Raw genomic sequence first — 23,668 nt, 5'->3', positions numbered from 1 at the left:
TGGGCCTTCATCAATTTAATTGGTTTGGGTAGTCATTCTGAGCTACAGATTGTTCTTCAAAATCTTCTGCGCGAAACAATTAACTACTGAAGATTTTACGCAACCTGTTCCGAGCTACACTTGCACGTCTCAAGCTTGCCGTTACTTGGTATGCCTTACTTCTCCAGTTAAAGCGTGCTCAGCAGTACTCCGTCACCCAAGTAGCATTATTGTAGAAAGCTTTGTGGATTCCTGACAAACATGTGCCTGGTGGAAATCTGGTGGCACACCTTTGATGTTGTAAAAAACATCTTGTAAATTCTTTTGGGTTATGCTTCCCTAGGACTGACTACATGTACTGCTGTCGAATGAGTTCTAATCGGAAAAATCAGGTATCGCTAAGCTGGTAAGCGTGGACACTGTTGCTTCCATTTGTAACTGGTTTTTGTCGTCGGTTGGGGTAAGTTCAGTCGCTTCCATGGTCTCCATAACGGCCCACTAAAACTTACGAAATGAAATGCGATAAAAATTTACTTAATGTATATAGATTAGGCTTGATAGTTGGCGTAAAGATAGTACAGGCAGAATGGATGGCGCTTTGACGGTGAGTCCTGCTCTAGACGTCGCTAGCTATGCTTTTTTCTAACGGCATGGGAAGCTGAACGATTTCTAGATAATCGGGAACTTGATTTCGGTCTGCAGATAATGGAGCGTGTGTTAACGAAGGTTCGTAGATGATCGGAATGACGGTTTGTAGATCATGGTGCAACGTGAATTATCGCTGGCGATCTTGAGATCGATGTTCGAGGGTAGATAATTGGAGGAAATGATGTATTCTGTATTCTGCCGTAGGACATATTGGATGTAGATGATCGGTGTTCGTCTGAAGCTTATCAGGAACACGATGTGTTCGATTTTCGGCTGTAGATATTCGGGAACAAAATGGGTTCGGTGTTCGGCTGTATCTTTGGAAACATGATGGTTTCAGCGATCGGCTATAGATGTTGGTGAACACGGCGTATTTGGCGTTCGGCTGTAGAGGTTAGGCTACACGAGGGATCCGGCGATCGGCTGTAGATGTACGGAAACATGGCGTATTCGGAGTTCGGTTGTTAGTTTAGGGCTACTATTTCTACTATGCGCCACTGATATCTAAATACGGAACAGGTGATACGAAGGTTCTGTCGAACTGCTGACCCAATTACTCAGCTTAAACGAAGGTCCTGTGGAACTGATGTTATGCTACGTTTTGGTATTTTGAAGATTTTAGCTACATTTTTTAACTGAATTGTCGGTAATTTGCCATTTGAAATCCCCCGCAGTTCAAACATCTTATAGCCCCCATATAACTGTATCTCCCTGTTTTCGGTGTTTTGAGTATTGATAGTTTCATTTTTTGACGGAACTACCTGTAATTTGACATTTGAGATTCTCAGTGGTCGCAAAACTTTCCGCCCAAAATTTGTCAATATACGTCCATGTATTGACATAGATCTCATATTGACATAGACATGTATTGACATAGATCTCATTTTAGGTGTTTTGAAGATATTAGATTAGATTGTTAGATTGTTGACCGAACTATCTGTAATTTGACATAAGAAGTTCCCAGTGGTTACAAAACTTCTCCACCAAAAATAGGTTAATGTTTTGGTATAGCACCCATATAACGGCACTTCTCGGTTCTAGGTGTTTTGAGAAGTTTATCTACATTTATTGACCGAACTATGTATCTATAATTTAACACTTACGGTTCCCAGTGGCCAAAAAACTTCTCCACCAAATATTTTCAACATAGGTCCATGTTTTGCTATATTCTCCATATAACGGTTCCTCCCGATTTTTGGTATTTTGAGAATTTTAACTAATATTTTAGCCGAACCAGCTGTAATTTGACATTTGAGGTCCCCTACAGTCACAAAACGCCATCCGCCATCGTTATCCTCTTTAGCTCTCCTTTACATTCGTTAAAAAATTATTCACATTCAGGGATCATCAAATTCATCATATCAAATCTTCTTTTAATTTTCAATCAAATTCTTTCACTTACAAAATGGAAACACTATTTGACCCAGAGTATAAAAAAAGGCTAATGTTCCATCGGCCCCTTTCAATGTCGTTGTTAAGAAATGCATTCATTAAAAAGTCTTTAAGCCGCCGGGGAATCCTTAGAACTCAACTTAATAAAACGGCGGAAGGACTATAAAATTGTATCACACAATGGAATTCCGATCCCAAAAAGGGATTATTTCCATTAAAATGTAGGGTAACTTATTGGCATGATTTTGTCCAACTCTCTAGCATAGGTCGAGCTGTAATTCAACTCCTTTGTATTTCTATCAAATGAATATAATCAATGAAAGGCTATGATTATGCGCCATGAGTTGATGACTGAATGACTGACTGACGGACTCAATGAATACCGACCAGGATTATGTTAAACTTAACAAAACGATGGCTGCTATTGCAACAAGTACAACAACATGTAACATTGTTGATGGGCATGTTGTTGTTGGTTTTAGACAACGAAGGCGATGATGATAATGGTGGCGGTGCTGGTGCAGATGGTTCTTGGTCATTGTTGTTGATTAGATGGTTAGTTGGGCACCACCAACAACAAACTCTACAACAACACCACCCCAACCGAGTTATGTGCACATTGCTGCTGTTGTTGGTGATGATGATTGTAAAGTACTTAAGAACAACCGACACGTCGTATTAATCCATTTATCAATCACCATTTAAAACAAAAATTCCAGGAATTATGTTGAACCAACGAAACCAACAGGCAGCCAGCAGCCATCAGCCCAACGACTTGCCGTCCGACCAATCGTCAAACTGGTTCATAATGAATTTTTATTAAAACAAAAGAAAACGAATAAAACAAAAGAATTGGTAGTAGACAACGAAGAAGAAGCAGAAGAACAAGAAACCAGCCAAAGGCCACAAAGACAAGGGCATTCCCTAAGACACTGACCGTATCAAAATTCAGTTAATGCAACATGTTGAAGTCTGTCATCCATACCCACCATCACCCCGTGCAGTTTGTAAGGTGCTCGCCAGCACCCTGAAACACTTAGAGAAAAAATTCGTAGAGTGTGTGTATGTGTGAGTTTTTCAATTAGATTTCGATTAACAATAAAAAGAGTCAACAATAAACGATAAAAGCCAACGATAAGATTTGAAATATTAAATAAAAATTCAAATTTCAGCAGGTGATTTTGATTAGATCTCCTTTAGAGGAAAACATGAATTAATGAATAGTTTAATGGGTGGTTTTAATTGAAAAATTGTGTTAACAATTTGGGCGTCTTATTCTTGGGGAATATCGACAATACCATTTTAAGAAGACTACAAAAACTTCTTACAAAACCTCTTATGGTAGGTAGGAGACAATAAGGTCTTCCTATGCTGACCACAGTGTCTTTATATACAGACAAAACAAGTTTTACAATTGAAGTCTATGAGGTTTTCTCATACAAGACCATAAGTTTTTCCACAGAGAATTGAAAAGTCCTCTAAAAAGTCCTCTTTCACAAAAAATGTATTCTTATAGAAATACCATAACATCTGTTTTTTCATAGAAGGTTGTGGCCTCAATATGGCACCGAAATGGCTGAAAGTTGTTATTTACTCCTCATTGGGGATATACAACTTTTCGCAAAAAATTTGTCAGTATCCGTCCACGTCTTCATATACACAAACAAATGGCCTCTATAACATATGTCCCAAACATATTTTGCAGCAAAATATATTGGTTTGTAAGCAGTCCCAAACATAATATATATTTGCGTCCTGCAAACAAATATATGTTTGGGTGCAAACAAATTATATGTTTGGATGCAAACAAATACAAACCCAAAAGCCACAAAAAAAAAAAAAAACAAACACATGGACCAGTGGGCGCTTTCAGAGAGCAAGGGAGCGTAAATGTCAATGTGAAACACATTGAAATGTATGCTCATTTGCTTTCAGCAAGCGCTCACTGGCTATTTCTAACATATATACGCATTTATAAATGGTGGTGTTTTTTATTGAAGAGCATGGAAAAAAGGCAAACAAACAAAGACACATACGTACATACAAAATTCCAAAGAAATACATAACACACTTTAATAAAAGAAAAACTGAATGAAATAAATTATAAAAATTCGCACTTTTAAAAAGAAAAAATTATATAGAAACATCGTTGAATGCTTCTCCTTAGTTGTGAAATCAAACACATTTTCTTCAAAGTTGAAATCATCAGCGGGAAATCGGCATCTGGAATCAAATGATTATATAATATTATGTAATAAATAGGTACATCCATATTTCAAATATACATTTGTATGTATGTATATGAAAAATGTCCCAGCCAGCATTTTTCGAAAATTTTAATCAAATTCGAGTCTTTTTTGATCCGACTGCACGATTAAAAAGCTGGAATATGAGCTAATTTTCTGATCATAAATGACTCCTTTGTCGGGAGGAAAACTTAACCTCAGGCGACTCTTCTAAACAAGTCACAAATGAGTCTTCCTCTGCATTAGTTTCGAGTAATTTTTGCCCATTTTCTGATGGTATATAAAGTCTTTTTCGAGTCGTATTTTAATCATTTATTGGTGATTTGTTGATTAATTTGGGACTCTTTTTCGAGTCTTTTTTGAGTCATGTTTATTATCGTTTATGAGTCTTTAGGGAGTCATTTATGAGTCTTTTTATTAGACGAAAACATTAAAAGAATTTTCTTTTTATTCTTCTTTTTTTTGTTCTTTCCTTTGTTGTGTTGTCTTTACTGCTTTACTATGACTTTTAATTATCCCCTTTACCTGAACATGTGTTGTGTTTGTCTATACTCTTAATATTATACGTTACATTTATATCAAAGTTTTGTAGAAAGTGTATATGAGAATTATTTTCAACAAAACAATCAGTATTTAATCACTTATCTGTTCAAAATACGATCAGAAGATACATAATTATAATCACTTTTCAAACACCTGGATGACCGTTTTTTGATTAAGCATTTTTCAATGTTCTGATGATCAAAATGTGACAATAAATAACGAAAAATAGTCAAATTTTAAACACCTAAATGATTTATTTGTGATTACTACACATTTGTTGTTGTATTTTAATTTGAACTCTTTTCAATCGTTACAGGGATTCACTTTCGAGTCCCTTTCTGATCATACAAGCGACTTAATCATTTTTTGATCACCAAAAGGACTCTAAAATGACTCCTCAGTGTGATTTTTGAAAAAACAATCTTCCAAATGCTGGCTGGGGTATTGATGTAATTATATATAATATAATTATAATTGTTCCACAAACATCCCAGGCGGACAGGGGAGACTTCTCTCATATCAATGAGTGCACCCCGATTCATATTAGCTCAATGATATGGGACCTACTGTTTATCGCCGAGTCCGAACGGCGTGTCTAAGACACCACGTGTAGAGAAGTTGTACAAGACTAAAATACTCAGAAAATGTCGCCAACATTACTAAGGGGTATTTTGCCACCGTTGAAAAGTGTTTGATGTTGACTGGCCGGGGAATCGAACCCACGACCTTTAGCGTGCAAGGCGGGTGTGCATACCATTGCACCACGGTGGCACCCGATGTAATTACCAATATTAAATTCGATTGCTTCCTTGTCCAATAAAATATTTCCATTTACCTTTTTGATTCAATTATAAAATGTATGTGACATTTAATTTACTAAAAAGCACAATTTCTTTAAGAAACCACAAAACATTGATTCACTCACTTTACCGTATTTACTCAACGATGTTCTCTAGAACACTGATGAAAAAAGACCAACATAATTAATACAATTTTTTTTCTTTTTCTCTTCGCTTGCTACATTGGTTAACAACAGCAAGGCATGAAACACACGTGTTTTACGCATACACATCGCAAAACGTATGCGTCTCCTATTACACACCATGCACACAGCTCTTTATTATAAACCAGCATTCCGCAGCTGCGGGAGCCCTGTTGCTACTTTTTGACAAAAATTATATCCACCCATAAAAAATATGTTCTAACATAAAAAATATGTTGGTACCCGAACATATAAAATAAAGATATGTTACAAAATGTTGCAAACATATATTTGTTTGCACACAAAAAAATTGTGTTTGGATCCAAACATATATTTGTTTGCAATCAGTCCCAAACAAATACTTGTTTGGATCCAAACATATTTCTAACATATGTTTTTCTGCGTGTAGACTCTATAAAAGGGTCCCTCCCGATTTTAGGTATTTTGAGGGTTTCAGCGTCATTATCAATCCGAAATGGCTGAAATTAGGTATTTAGTCTTCGATGGCGGTGTAAAATATTCCAGATGAGAATTATCAGGATAGGTTCACATTTTCATATAGCCCCCATGACATTGTCCACCCATGTCACAGCTATCTGCGATAAGCTGAGTTGAAGAAACAAGGTCTTTAAGTACAACACAATGGTATGCTCTCGCTGCATTACTTGTTCGGGTGTTACCGTGAAAGTCCTGTCAGAAGGGATCTTCATAACCTAGAGAGATGTCCAACGTTACAAGAGACTCAACTAACTTCAGTAGCTTTGTGGACTAGAACTTCAAATATTATGTAAGTATAAATATTGTATACATCCCACAGGGCACTCCTTAAGAGGCGTCACGGTCTTATTGAAAGTGCGGACTCCTGTGGTTCCTGAGAGCATCTGGCTCGAAGCGAGCGGTTCTCGGATCAACGTTTTTTTCCATATTAGGGACGGCAACTATCAAACAATCCACAATAACAACCGAACTACGAATATGCAGCACGATGCGGATATATTATGAACTCATCATCACGGCCGGTAGCAGCGGTATTCTGTTACCACGTGGAAATGAAATGTCACGTGGGAGTGGAATGTCATATATATGTATATCTTTGGTCTGTTTGTCCATGTCTTCAGTGGCAGTTGATATTACTGTCCTGATCAGCTCCCAATCTGGCTCTGAACATAAGTTTTCATAAAGCCTTATATCAACCCTCGCAAGAAAACAGCAGAAATTCCCCAAAGAAGCACCGAGAAGAAAGAAGAGCAGAAATAAAAAGCCGTTCAAAAAAGTAGAAGACATCTACAAAATAAAAAAAAAAAACAGAAAAGCCCCTTGACCTTGCGGAGCTCCTGCAGAAAAATATTCGAAGCAACACCAAATATATTATTGGAAAGAGGAACAACTCGTACTCATTAGTAAAGATAAAGGAGATCCGGCAGTCCTTTCATCACACAAACCACTGTATATGCGTATCACAGATGTTAAACTTTATGAGAGACTTCTCAAACAAAGAATATAAGATGCAATATAAATGAAAGATGGCCTAACCGAGAGACAAGACGGTTTCATATCTAGGAATTCCACTATTGGACCTATAAAGTAAGTAGTGGATCTGTTCTATATATCACATTGTTCTACAACAAAACAAGTAAAAAAGTATCAGTCGGCTATGCAGATTGAATTAGAATTGAAACATTCATCTACGGACAGATCGAATGTATTTAGGTCTTTTCAGAATTGCTGACAAAAATGTGGATTAAGATTAAAGTTCAAAGGTGTTGCGGAGGTGGTACTTAAAAGGCATAGTGCATTATGAAAGTGGAAATTATTTTGAGAGTCATATCTTTTCTATAGATAACGCGCCCACCAGTCACTTCAGTGGGTCATTGTATAACTTTTGCACCAGTATGGACTTGTCCACGGAAAATATAATATGGCTGTAAGCAGGACCACAACGAACATCATCGGTATACATCTCAAATGGATCTTCGAATAGACTCTAAACTGCACTTGGGCACAAATGTTGAACTTTTGTGGGGGAGGTACCCTAAGGAGAGGACCATTATAGAAGTTAAGCTAAATTTGGACAAAATATTAGATGATCTATACTTTGGACCAAACTGGTTGCCCCGTGTATTCCATTTTCGTGACATTTTTAAATATTGGGGGAAGTACCGGAAGTTGTGGACCAGTATTGCCCATCTTCGACCTGGAACTAAGTTTCGAAAAACTATGACGATGGCAAAATCTTGAACCAAATCGGCTGATCAAATCGGTTCAAGAGTTATCGTGCTCTCCAGCCACTACATATGGTGCCATAGGGGTTTTTTACACCTTTTGGGCTGTGTTCTCAAGAGGTATGAACTTGCCCCTGAAAAAACTTTTAGCGTCGTAATTTATGTAGCGAATGCAAGTTCCTTCAACAAAAATTAAGGTAATTCGAGAGCAGGTCTTAAAGTGAACTTATCCGAAATTTTTTGTTGGAGGTATCCGAAGGAGTGGACAATATAGTTCATATTCGAACCTGATCTATATCTGGAAGATATATTCAAGAGTTATCGTTCGCTTAATTTTTCCGAACAGTTATCATGCGCTCCAGCCAGCCAGGCAGAAAGACGGACGGACATGGCTAAATCAACTGCAAATTGTCTGAAACGGATTTCGTCCAAACATACTTGTGGTCCAAAACCATTATTTCGATGAGTCACATTTTGCCGGCATGAAAGTGTATAATGTTCCGCACAAACCACTTTGAAATTTTTTTCTTGAAAAAATCCTATCAAAAAATATTTTCCTGTTGCACGAATGAATGACCTTTTGCCTATTAATGACTAAAATAACTATTAATCCATTTTAATATTGAAACAGGTTCCGCACAAACCACTTTTAATTTTTATGATATACGAAATAAAGTTATATATATAATATAAATGATATATATGTAATGATATGAGGATAAAATTAGTGAAAAACAAACGGTTATGTAATTTTGGTTACGTCATGTGCCCCTATACCTTAATTTTAGATAAATATCGACTTACAAGTACTACAAAAAGATTTTCAAAATTCTGAAAAATAAAAATCGATCAAAAAAATCTATTTATTATTAAAATTTTATGTAATCTTCAAAATTTATATTTATTTTTTTTTTTTTGACATTGTTACCAGATCTACCATTTTGCGTTCCTTTACTTTTCTGGTAAAAATGTCATGAGAGAACAATTTTGAAAGTTTTTCTTATCTGTTGTGATTGCAACTTACCGATGTCCAACTTCCGTGTTGTGTCTAGTCGTACTTTGTGTTGTGTCTGTTCGTACGTTTAATCGGGTACGTATCTTTGCTGCAACAAGGTGGTGGTACGAGTCTATGTTTGCTGCTCGAAATGATCGTACATCCAAAACGCTGGATGAATGTCTTCCATCTATCACAACGTGAGCAATTTAATTTCTTTTCTATTGGTCTGGAGAGAACCGGGTGTTCTTATGAATATCGAGATGCTTAAATCTGGTACTGCTAACTACTATGTTTTTTGCCGCTGCGAAGTCTATCAGACTCATTCCATACTCAGATATTGCACTGTTGGGCCAAAGATATTCTCCTTTCCAATTTTGGCATTAAAATCGCCTGGTATTATTTTAATGTCATGGATAGAACAACGGCCATAAGATTCTTCTAAGCGCTCTTTGCTCTGTTCGTCCTTGTCTTCAGTGGGAGCATGAACGCAAATAAAGCTGATATTGAAAAATGTTGCTTTTATCCGTATTGTAGCAAGTTTTTCATTCACCGGGGTAAAACTGAAGACCAGATGTTTTAACCTCCGACCAACTACAAATGCCGCATTTCACAATCCATCGTATTTCACGTATATCAGTAATATAGGCCTTGTATTTTTCAAGTACATCTGCCAATGCGTAAACTGCACCTCCTCTATAAAGAGTGTGAGCATTCCAGGGGCAGATTCGCAGACCATGGTCCATGAAACGTTTTCGTGGGTCGTTAATTTTAGAGGGGTTTGTTTTTCTTTTTCATTGTTTTTTCTTATATTTCTCTTCTTTTTAAGTGATGGGTTACCAGTCCACGACCAGCCCAAGTTTTTTACTACCTTTAACGGGTGTCAAAGCCAGCTCCTCAGGTCATACCACGGGGAAGTCAGTGCCCACTTGAGATGAAAGAGGGACTAAGAGAAGTTCAGGGCTTTTTCATCTTAAAGCCGGTCAGGGCCGTTGCTTGACATCTTTCATTCCCCACGCTACCAATAGTTCATTTGGACTAATCATTTAAATTGATGATCGAAAAATCTAATTATTTCCAATAACTTAATTTAAACCACACATTTCTCAGTGTACCTGCAAAAAGGATTGAATTTCAAACCCCTGTCTCACATGTCCATCCATATAAATTCGATTTTATGATTTTGTGGAGCATAAGAAGAAGACACCTCATTTTTTAAATTTATATTTTTTTCATTATGGAATTTCAATAAATTGTTAAGAGAAAAAAAATCTAAACAAAAAAATAATCTGAAATTGTATCCTTTTTGGTGTCATGGACATTTTATGTTAGTCAAAAATCAAAGTTCCATTAAGTTGTGTGATAAGTTGTGCAGCATGACGACACGACTATGTGTCGGGACTAATAACGACAACAAGTGTTTGTTTTGGCCATGTCAACTCATTGGCTGTGATGCCACTTGACTTTATGCTTGCACTCCAGACAAATACATAATGTGTCAGCCTGTCTGTCAGTCGGCAGACGACGGCAACAATATAGCGACAGCATGATGGTGATGATGACGGCATTGAAGATAGTTAGTTGGATGCTCATAATCACTGCATTTTGTTGCCATGATTTTTATCCTTCGTTTGTCCTTGGGCTGCAAGGTTATTTTTGTTTATAGTTATGGAATTTTGTGTTTTATTTTTTTTTTTTGTCATTTGGACTAAAATATTATCATGGGATTTGTGATTTTATGAAGGCATAAATTCTGTTAATTTTTGTAAAAATTACAAGAATGCTAAGAAATAAATTCTGGGAATTCAGATGGGGAATTTAAAAGCTATTTGCTATTAAAAGAATTGATTTTTTAAATATGTGGGAATATTTGGTAATAAAATAAAAATTTAAACAAGTTTTCAATTTTATAAGAAAAAAAGTAGTAGACATTTCAAAAATAGCAGATTATTACAGACTGTGGACTAGACCAAATATGTCAGAATAAACTAATTGCTTTATTGTGAATCTCTACTGTTAAACACTTTAGCTGTGTGATTTAGTCAAAAAAATTGTGAGGAACTCAGTTTTCTAACAAGATATTACTTAAAGGATAACAGCATATGTATGTTGTTGGAAAACATATTGATAAGAGTAAATCCTTAAAAAATCAACGATAAACAGTTAGAATTTTTTCCAAGAATAACACATTTATAAAAGGTATTATATCCGACACACCCCAGCTACACTTTGTAATTATCTCAACTATTCAACTGTTATCAATTCTTCGCAGGAGTAGGTTAGGCTTATGTTTCGTTTGTAATTGATAAATGGTTAGAGGACTAGATACACATGAACACAACTGGCGCTACCTACCTACCACGCTCTCCTTTATCTTATCAAAATACAAATAAAATTTGTCTGCAATACATCACACCAAAACCATTTTTCCATGTCAGCAATGATAAAGAAATCGTTTTTGTAAATTTTAGAAATATAGAAACTGGAATATTTGTTGAAATTAATAAAAATTGTAAATTGTGATATTACAAGGCTTTACTTACATACTTTATTGTAGTAAAAGAATATCTTTACAGATAAAATTATAATGTAAATAAAAGATAAAAGACTACAGACAGACGGCTCATATAGGGGTAAAAACGGATATTAATTCAATAAATAACATTTGGTCTTCTCTCATATCAATGAGTACAGTTTTAGTTCAATGATATGGTGCCTACTTTTGATAAGCGAGTCTGAATGACTGAATCACTCAGGAAATGTCGCCAACATTACGTTGAGTTGTATTTTTCCACCTTTGAAAATTCCATGTTGTTGTTGTTGTTGGGAATTGACCAGCAGGGAAGGAAAACGTGGAACTATACTGATAATTCTATTTTGGAATATTTTATAACCCCATGGAAGACTAAATAACAAATTTGAGTCATTTCGGCGGGATATTGGCGAAAATCGGAAGTTACCGTTCTATGGGGGCTATAATAAGGCGTGAACCGGTACCAAAAATATTCTGGGGGAAAATTGTATACCACCAACGAAGACTAAATACTAAATCTCAGCCGTTTCGGAGATATATTGAGGCCAAAACCTACAAAATACCGAAAATCAGGAGATATTGTTCTATGGGGCTATATGAAGGCGTTGACCTATACCGACAAATTTCATATGGAAAGTTTTGTTCCCCAAATGAAGACTAAAAACGGAATTTCAACAATTTCGGTGGAATATTGATACCGCAATTTCGGAGGTACCGTTCTATGGGGGCATGAAAACATGGACCTATATGAAGGCATGGACCTGTACCGAAAATTTTTTTGGGGGAAGTTTTATGACACCATCGAATACTAAATACCAAGTTCAGTCCGGGAGCTACCGCTCTATGACTATATATGAAGGCGTGGCCCTATACCTACAAATTTTATTTGGAGAGTTTTATACCGCAACGAAGACTAAATACCATTTTTTGCCATTTCGATAGATTACTGTGGCCAAAACCTTCAAAATACTGAAAATCGGGAGGAACTGTTCTATGGGGCTATATGAAGGCGTGGACCTATACCGACAAATTGTATATGAAGTTTTGTACCCCAAATGAAGTCTAAATACCAAATTTCAACAATTTCGGTGGAATATTGATGCCACAAACTTAAAAATACCGCAAATTCGGAGGTACCGTTCTATGAAGGCGACAAATTTCATGTGTAAAGTTGTATACCCCCAACGAAGTGATAGTGAGGCTAAAACCTTCAAAATACCGAAAATCGGGTATCAAAACGTGTACCGATAAGCCCATTTGCAATACCAAACATCCTAGGAGTAATATAAACTTCTATACCAAATTACAAAGCTCTATCTTAAAAATTGTGAGCTGTATCTTGATTTCAACAGACGGACAGACGACATGATTATATCGACTTAGAATTTTACCCTGATCAAGAATATATATATTTTATAGGGTCTCCGATGAATATTTTGATGTGTTACAAACGGAATGACAAATTTAATTATACCCTCCATATTATGGCGGAGGGTATAAAAACATTAAGTTCGGAATCCTCAAAATACCGAAAATCGGTCAGTACCGTTATGTTGGGGCTATACCAAAATGTGGGCCGACATACTATAACGTGACGTTATCACGTACATATACAATACAATAACACAATACTGGCTACCACTAAATTCTCAGCATATAGCACAACAACACGATACCAGCCACCAGCCAGTACGCTGCAGACATACTGAACAGCCATTCAATGGGCAGCAGTCATTACATTTCATCCGTTTACATGTTGTGTTTTAAGATGTAACCCAAAGGAGAATTCAATTCCAGTGTAGTTTCGCAGTTACAATTTTAACGCACATTGTGAATAATTCTCATTTACTCTGTACTCCAGGCCACTAAAGTATTTCAGGTTTACTTGAGAATGGCGAGCTTACTACTGTAGGGAGGGAACAAAAGGTTGCTCTAAGTCCGCCAACTTACGCCTCGGTGCCTAGTGTTGGGAACACTTTTTGAGAGCTACCCATTAAGTTGTGGTGGCTGATACATACACAGGGCCAGCTGGTCAGCTGTTCCACTGGGCCTTCAGGTCAGCAGTTCCACTGGGCCTTCGGGTCAGCTGTTCCACTGGGCCTTCGGGTCAGCAGTTCCACAGGGCCTTCGGGTCAGCAGTTTCACACGACCTTCGGGTCAGCTGTTCCACTGGGCCTTCGGGTCAGCTTTTCCACAGGGCATTCGTGCCAGCTGTTCCACAGGGCCTTCGGGTCAGCTGTTCCGTACTCAGTAGCGCATGGTAGATACTAGATCGTAGCCTAGACTAACTCCCGAACATCAACAGCTGAACGCCGAATCCGACATTCATCGTACTCCCGAACATCAACATCCGAGCGCCGAAGCCGACATTCATCGTACTCCCGAACATCAACATCCGAGCGCCGAAGCCGACATTCATCGTACTCCCGAGCATCAACAGCCGAAGCCGATATTCATCGTACTCCCGAACATCAACATCCGAGCGCCGAAGCCGACATTCATCGTACTCCCGAGCATCAACAGCCGAAGCCGATATTTATCGTACTCCCGAACATCAACATCCGAGCGCCGAAGCCGACATTCATCGTACTCCCGATCATCAACAGCCGAAGCCGAAGCCGATATTCATCGTACTCCATTATTAACAGCCGAAGCCGATATTTATCGTACTCCCGAACATCAACATCCGAGCGCCGAAGCCGACATTCATCGTACTCCCGAGCATCAACAGCCGAAGCCGATATTCATCGTACTTCCGAACATCAACATCCGACTGCCGAGCCCATTGTGTTGCCGAACAACACCAACCGCTGCACCCATCGTGTATCAGAGCACCAGCAACCAACTGCCGAAGCCATCGTGCTCCCGGACAACAGCAGTCTCCTGCCGAACTCAACAATCGGCTGTCGCACGCATCTCATACCCGACCACACATAACCTATCACCGAGCACACCGATTGCATTGAACGTTGATCCCATGAACGTCCATTGACCGCCCTCCTGATTATATACCGAACCCGTCCCGATTATCCACGAACAGTTATCCTGATTACCGTCACACCAGGTTCCCGACTATCTACGAACTAGCGGGGAAAACTTCACAGACTTCGGCAACCTACAAGCAAATCAACAACAGCCGATTCCGACGAGTCGCCAGAGTAAGGATAGCCACTGTATTGATACGTCCACTCATCACGAAGCCAAGCTCTCGAATCCCAGCCCTCCCGGTCACCTTCACGCCAACGATTGATTCATAACCATTCAACATATTCTTATCGTATTTATTCCCGAGTAATTGTAAATTAGTGTTTTGATCAATAAACTCTGAATTAAATCCCCAGGAAAGGGAGAATACAAGTCTTATAATTTCACAAGGTTTAGTGGGCCTTATGGAGACCCTGGACGCGACTGGCCCTACCCCAGCCAACGAGAAAACCACGTTACAATACCCCATCTTCGAACATAACCTGCCTATGGAAAAAAATACTCGTGTGCAATACAGCGTTCTAGCTCAATTATTGCGGACGCTAGAGTGATTACAAGAGACTGACAGACGGACATGGCTATATCGACTCAGAATTTTTTCCTGTAGTGCGATTCTCTAACTAATTTTTTTTTTTTGAGTTACCGACAAATATCTTTAAAATTAAGGATGTTTTTCAGTAAGTAAGCGACGAATAAAAAGCAGCCGTTCTACCGATAACAAGAGTGTTGTCAACTTTTATTTGAACTGTTCATTCATAATTTAGAGTTTTAATTTTACGATTTTTGTTGGTAACTCAAAAAATATGTTGGAGAATCGCACTACTGATCAAAAATATGGGGGAATATTACTTTTCAATTTTGCTCTTTATGTAGAAAAAACACTGTAAAAAACGTAGGTTTTGATATTTATTTTTTGTTTGTAAATGTTCATGGTAGAACAATATAAGGTAACAGGAATATCCATCTGACTGAACCGGGCTGTAACGTTAGCGTCAAATTATATACGACATAATCCTCACACGGAACAAGGTGCTAAGATCGGTTAAATAGGAGTTCAACTGTTCACAAATTACTTTAGGAATGGAACCTGTAAAATTATCCACATAAATACGTACGACCTCAATGCCGTCTTGAGGCGGTGGAATACAAGAAAGGTTGTTCATGGGGAAAAACGTTTCAAAGGCAACACTGTACCAAAAATCCTTTCCCATGAACTTCACTCGCTCGTTCTTATCTACGGCGGCATTTTTTGTAACCTACATAGAACTTTCGATTGTCATTTGCTTTGGTATTCTTTTTTGTTTTTCGTTCATTGCTAAGACTACCACCCTGCGGGACTTTTCTCAACCGGTTTACAAAATAGTTAGTTATAAATGCATTTTTCTACAACTAATTACAAATTGGTTAAAAAGTCATCTATAGATCAATCAGATTGAAAATTAAAAAAATGAACAACTGACTATCTCTGCATTACTTTGCAACTAGCTATTAACCAGTTTGATAATAGTTAGTTATAAATACATTATTCTACAACTAACTATAAATTAGTTGAAAAGTCATCTAGAGATCAACCAGTTGAAAAGGCTGAATGTTCATTAGCGTGTTTTCGACGCATATAATTCTCATATACACTTTTGTAATTATTTCGATATAAATACAACATACAATTATATAAGATAGTTTTGATAGACTCGGCATATCAAAAACGGAACAACAAGGAAACATAAATGAGAAACAACTGGTGTTAAAATAAAAAGCCTAAGATAAAAAGCCAAAGAGAAAAATAAAAAAAATAAAAATATATTTTTTTTCACTCTCTTTAAGACAAAAACAACATTTTTAAACTGACTGCAAAAAGCCAAAAAATATTTAGACACAAATTAGTTAAAAATAATTGGTTTATAACTAGTTAAAAGTAATGCAAAGGTGGACAATTGTCCGCTGCCTAGCTCATCACCATGTTAAAATAGTTAGTTGGCGTAAAGGAAAATAATCGAAAAATAACTAGTTGTGGTTATTTTTAAACTAGTTATAAACTGCTTATAAACTAATTTATTTCCCCGCAGGGCACCGTCACTAGAATTTGTTAAAAGAGAGCACAAAATACATAAGATATTTTTATTTTGACAAGAAGTCATTTTCAATATTGCTCAAGAACAAACAACCATCTCTTTGTACCATTTGAAGGAAGGAATAAGGCAACAATTGAAGGGCACTACCGGCCAACGGACAACAGGTAATCGGTCAAGGAATAGCCAGGATAGGCACAGTCCTATCACATACGTCACACCACAAAGAATAATAGTCGTTGGTTCAGTACCGAGGGCTCGCACCCTCATTGCTAAATCGTCGCGCTCCCAGAGGGAAGGCGTGCGGTCTTGGTGAACTCCGATTGGTCAGGGAGTGGAGCTCCATCGTGACCCATCGTTGGGTTGTGGCCCAAACAAAGGTAGCCGTTACTTCCGAAGATATCACCCCACCTTGGGAAACTTCCTGCTTCATTTTAAGGGGCTCCGACTTCTTGTTTCAGAATTCCACGTTCGACTGGCACCCACACATACGAGTATAATTGATTATACCGCGTTTCAAACTTGAAGTATAGTCTGCTTGACAGCTTGGCAGTATTAAACGCTTTTGATAAGTAAAGTCGGGTTGAGTTTTGGACTAACATGTGTGCAGATGACGTGCGCTGATGTTGTAGTTGCTTACGAAACACAAGCTGATGATCGACAAACAGATATCCAGCAAACTAAATGTCGGATGTCCGACACTTCCGAACAATTTGGAAAGGGTTTTTTTCGCCCAATTCGTAGCGAATTCAGAGCGAAATAAATTTCTCTTTCGTTCTGAAACTATTTTAACCATTCCATACAAATTTGTTCAAAGATTAATACGTCTGTACGATTCACCTTGATGGCGCCCTTACCTGTCTACAGTAACATAATGCCCCTGTCAATTTTCCAGACGTCGGGCGCGATGTGTGTTGCCAGCGCAGAAGTTTAGTGAGATACTCAACTCCCGGCTGGCTCATTATCGAGCTTTTTTTTGCATTACCACTATTATTCAGACTTGGCCAAACACATTTTGGCCACCAAACGTGACTCATATCTTATCTTCATTGCTTATAATTCGCCTATTCCGGTTTCAAAGTTTCAACTTTTCAGTCACTTATTCCGCTCTCATAGCACTTCAAGACGTTAGAAATACCGCTCCCACAAAATAGCTGTGTTCACAAAGCACATTTTTTTCAATTGCATAAGAACAGACAAGTCAAAAAATGTTATAAAAACTTTTTTACGCATTTTGATTTTTTTTCATTTGTTTAGTGATACTAAATCCTCCACTAATGGCTTAGGAAAACATTTTTGCAAAGGTTCTGAAATTCATATACAAAGTCATTTACTGTCTTTAAAATATATGTTATGGTGGTTTCAACAAAAGAAAAACAAAAGGACACAGCTAATTGTTTACAAGGGGTTTTCTAATCCTTAATAATCCTTTTCTGACAACGTAAACACCCAGAAAAACGTGACAATAAACGTGCCATCTATTCGGACATGTGTTTCTAAAATTGCGCATAATTATTTAACAACAACCACTGTTTGAAGAAGTCAAGGTTTAATAGATTTTTCGCAGAATAATTCTCAATATGTGTACCTGCTGATGCTGTAAAAAGGTGCAAACAAGAAAAAGGTTTATTTGAATAAGCAAATATCTATTTTTAATTTTCCATCCATTAGGCGACAGAACAACCTATGATATTGTCTTACGTAAATAAAACACTGTAAAAAGGTTTTAACATGTCTCAATTTATTGTTGTTTATTGTCTTCTAAACTAATATTGTCATTGTTTGAATGAAGTGGAAATTACGTATGCAGAAGGTATTAAATCCTTTCAAACAATCCTTTTTTGTCACAACGGAAATACCAAAAAGTGTGACAAAACTGAGGTGTTTTTCATTAGCACATCTGTGTTGGCAATTGCGTATGTTTATTTAACAACGTTAGGTACATATTTCGCGTAACCTTTTTTTTTAGAACGTGAATATTTTATTATTGATTCCAGGAAAGATTCTGAATGTACCTAAGGATGTTGTTAACTTGTTTGTTAGTTGTCAGTGTGTCAACGAAATTTGTCAATAAGGTTGTTAGGTACACGCAATAAACGTTATATTCAACAAGGTCATAATTTACAATATTTATTACATATAATGAATGAAGGTTATATTGATTTCGCCAATCCATCTGGTACTTAAACAAATAGTCAATCAATATAAATATGGAAATATTTAACATCGAACTTGGAATTATGGCATATTAATTCTAGGATGTTTGCAACTAATAATACAGTGTCATATATATATATTAGCTTTGTTTCCGTACTTTTTATACCCTACACCACTATGTGGGGAGCGTATTATAAGTTGGTTTTGCCCAAAAAGTTTGTAACGCATCGAAATAATGGTCGTAGACCCATACTTACATATACCAAAATGATTGTCTCGACGAGCTGAGTCGATCTGACTATGTGCGACCGTCCGTCTGTCCACCTAAACCTTGTAATCACGCTACAGACGCAATTTTGATCGGATCGTAACCAAATTTTGGGTGTTGATGAGGGTCCCGGAGGGGAAGAAGCCTATTGATTTTGGTGATGGTCGGATAAAATTAAAGGCCGGAATGGGCAAACAATTTATTTGGAGAAAAAGTCAACGTTTTTTTCCAAAGCAAATATCTCAGATTCCATAAGGGGTATACCAAAAGCAAAACCTGCTAATGAAAGTAGAAAATATCACCTTTCTAACAATGTAAAGGAGTAGGTGGTCAAACAACGAAGATATCGCAATAGCTGCAAATTAAACCCAACTTTTCATTTTTGGGATTTTAGTTATAATGACGAATATCACAGCTTTGGTTGGATACTTACGAAAAATAACGTCTGACTATTAAAGTAGAAAATCCCATCTTTACAATGATGCAAAGCAGGTTGCCGTAGGTGGCCAAAAAACGGAGATATCGCAATACTCTGTAATACATCCCATTTTTTCATTTTTTTGTAATCACGCTACAGATCGCAATTTTGATCGGATCTTCACGAAATTTTGGGGGTTTTGGAGGTCCTACAGGGGAAGAAGCCTTTTGATTTTGGTGATGGTCGGATAATATTCAGGGGTCGGAATGGGCAAAAAAACTTATTTGGATAAAAAGTCAACGTTTTATTTCAAAGCGCACATCTCTGCATATATATGGGGTATATCAAAAGCAAAACCTGCTAATGAAAGTAATAAATATCACCTTTACAACGATGTATAGTAGGTTGTCGTAAGTGTTCAAACAACGTAGTAGGTGGCCAAATAACGGAGATATAGGTAACACATCCCATTTTTCAATTTTTTTCGAAATCGCGCTACAGGTCGCAATTTTGATCGGATCGTCACGAAATTTTGGGGGTTAATGGGGGTCCCACAGAGAAAGAAACCTATTTATTTTGATAATAATGGTGGATTTCATGCGTCCAGAATTTATATTCTTTATGACAAGAGCTACAACTTTGCCTCCATGAGCAAATTAAAATTCTTCGCGGTTTAGAAGATATGCGCCTGCCAAAATGCTCACTTTTGATTTAATTTTTCAAGATTTTTTTTAATGTCCTTTTTATCCTGGAATGCAAATTTTATAATTATTATATAAAGCCTATACTCTCCTCTTTAATATTACACCAATACCAGTATCGTACGACGAGTACAAGTATTTAAAACATTTTTTGAAAAATGTTGATCTTTGAAATTTTTATTTGACCTCTAAAAGGTCAAAACGATGAGAAAACGAAAAATTAAAATTGCCATTGTACTCCATTTTGCCTATACTTTCAAACGTATATAGTCCGGTTCAAGTGTAATTTTGGCTGTCGGACAGTGTTATATTACCTAAAAGAAATGTTTACCAGTGAAAAGCTTATGCACAGGGGTAGTGGTGTAGGGTATTACATGGTCGGCCCCGTCCCGACTATAGCCTTTGCTCACTTGTTTAATAGTAAAACTCGTAAAGGAGAGAAAGAGAGAAAATTTGTTCGTGAACGCAAAAATTGAAAAAAGTCAAAAAAAGTTCGAACAAATGTCAAAGTCGGCGTACCAGCCAATCAGACGCCGGCATCCATGTTACTATTTTTTACACGCTCAAATTTGTCGAGTAAAAAGTTTTTAAAGAGAGCGTCATTCAGCGCCATTTTTGTTTAAAGAGAAGTCAACATTTTACAACTTTTTTGTGTACGGGAATGTGTTTTCGGGTAAAATGTGTAAAAGTCGTAAAAATTTTAAAAACTTTTTAGTTCTGGAACGAAGTTATTATCTTTATTATTTTTCCTTATTATCTATTTAGTATTTAACCGTAAAAAGGTAGCAGTTCTCCAATTCGCCTACCTGATCCTAAGTCTAAATGATCGCCTTTCATAACATCCAAACATGTTTTGAAAACGAATAGTGTCACAAAATGGAAATAATATGGTTTATTTTAATATTGAATGGATTTTGAATCGCAACATAAACCAATTTGGAGGATTTTAAGATATAATTGTTGGTTTTGCGAAGATATCACAGATCCGATACATACGTCGTAGTGTTCATTGTGAGTAACTACCTTGCGGTCTACCTCACAGTGTTCTTAACACCGGGTGAATACAATGCATCTACCAACGCCCCCGCACGAAATGTACGAGTACCAATTCGCTCACACGTATTTGGACGTGATCGCCTCCTTAGTTAGGAGCGGAGCCCATTTACACTCCTACCTTTTTTTGGTCAGGCAACCGGTTGAAGTGCAACTCCACACTCGAGTCGAAGCTCTCCCCCCGATTTCGGTCTTAACCACAGCCACCGCGATGCACCCACAAGGGGGCCAAGACCAACTGCCAGGCCAGATCCAAGGAACTGGCGTTACCTAGCAGCCGCGGTACCAGAATATAGCCTGCGGCCAGGCTTCATGGCAAATGAACACTACCAAACAGCCCCGAACTGGTGACCTCCACCAAATTAGCCAGCAGAACAACAAACAACACAGGACCACAAACAATTAACATGCTGTCCTCACGAACTGCACAATAGGCCCAAGAGACCGCGACAACGGACAACACTACACAAACAATTAACGAGGTCGCCCTCACGGATGACTGGCACGAAATCCACACCAAGACACGACGCCGCACCACACCAACTCTCCTCAAACACCACACGCCCAACTCTAGAGATGACTATGTGGAGTAATTATCTCCACTAAGTCTAATCCTTCTCCCATCAAGCACTCGACGTGCATACGTGATACCCATATTGATTTAATCTCTAATGCCATAATAGTACTGGCATCCCGTCAGTATATACTTCCAGTCCTTAGTCATTCCACACCCACACAAATCTATTCCGGACAGGCCTCTTGCATGCAAAAATGCATTTCGAGAGACATGTCCCGTCAGTAAGAATCCCAGACCCATGCTAAAGCTGCAGTCTGGGAGGTCCAGTACGAACGTCACCTTCCCTTTGTCGCTGTTCGTCTACCTAGTCCGCCTCCTAACGCTCCCAAAGGATTGCACTGCGCCGCCTAAGGCCCGGCCAATCATCCTCAGACAGTTGCAAACCACGATTTAGCCTATACAGAACAGCCCTACATCTCGCTTCCAGATCAAAGGGCAGGGTGCCACGTAACACCTGAATTGACAAGATCGTTCTACGTCCAACAACAAACTCTGCAGCAACATACCATATAGGTGCATCATATGTCGCGCAGGCAACAAAAAGCCCACCATATATGGTACGGTCCATGGCCTGCTCACCACGACGTTCCAGGTCGACACGAGTCCCAGGTATTTGACTTGCCTGACGTACAGTATGCCGTGGTTCCCAAATCGAACGTGGCGAGGTCGACTATGCGCTAATATACCCTTCAGCAGCATTAGCTCAGTCTTCTCTAGACACCTCAACACCCACTCGGTCACTCTAGGCCCCCACGATGCCCATGGCCTGCTCACCACGTCGTTCCAGGTAGACACGTGTGTCCCCTTCGATCATGATAAGGAGGGCATCCGAATACGCACAGATACTGAATGTGGCCGCTAAGTCCCGCAACATATCAGCTTAGCTCGCAGACAGCTTAGCGAGCACGCTATCCCACGAAAGGAAGTCAAATTCCTTAAAGCCCACAAATTTGCTAAGACGTATTTGGCATTTGAACCGCTCAGACTGTTCCTCAAATGCATTCACGCGTCTTCTGTACCCCTACCCCCGACAAAACCGAACTGATGCGGTGGAGGATCCACGCCGCTGCACTCCCCAAGCCGTGCCACCATAATCCTCTACAGCACTTTTCCAAGTACCGGTTTTTACAACCTTCGGGCTGTTTGCTCAAGAAGTATGGACTTGCCCCTGAAAAAAACTTTTACCATCGTAATTGAGGCAGCGAATGCTTCAACAAAAATCAAAGTGATTCAATAGCAGGTCTTAAAGTGAACTTATCCAAAATTTTGTGTGGGAGGTACCGGATGGAGTGGACAAATATAGTCCATATTTGAACATGATATATATATCTGGTAGATATATTAGGATGTGTAAAGTATGGACCAATTCGGCAACTCCCTTCAAGAGTAATCGTGCGCACAATTTTTCCGAACATTTTTGAACTTTTGTGGGGGAGGTACCTGAAGGTGTGGACCGATATAGCTTATCTTCAAACTTAAACTTTGTTTGGACAAAATATTACTAAGGCCAAATTTTCGACCGAATCGGCAGATCCGTTCTAGAGTTATCTTGCGCTCCAACCACCTCACACGGTGTCATAGGGGTTTTTTGTAACTTTCATGCTATTTTCTCAGGAAGTATGGACATGCCGCTAATGAAACTTGTACCGTCGTATGATGGGCAGTGAATGCGAGTTGCTAAAACAAAAATCAAAGCGATTCGAGAGATGGCCCTAAACTGAACTTTTTCGAAATTTTGTGTGTGAGGTACCCGAAGGAGTGGACCGATTGAGTCCATATTGAAACCATATCTAAGTCGGGTACAAGTGTCACGATGTGCAGAGTATGGACCAAATCGGTTACTCCCTTCAAGAGTTATCGTGCGCACAAATTTTCCGAACATTTTCGAACTTTTGTGTGGG

Source organism: Musca autumnalis, unplaced genomic scaffold (assembly GCF_047663935.1).
Source record: "Musca autumnalis isolate F117 unplaced genomic scaffold, ASM4766393v1 scaffold_5, whole genome shotgun sequence".
NCBI lineage: Eukaryota > Metazoa > Arthropoda > Insecta > Diptera > Muscidae > Musca > Musca autumnalis.
The sequence above is the reverse complement of the archived record's forward strand: the minus strand, read 5'-3'. Positions refer to the sequence as shown.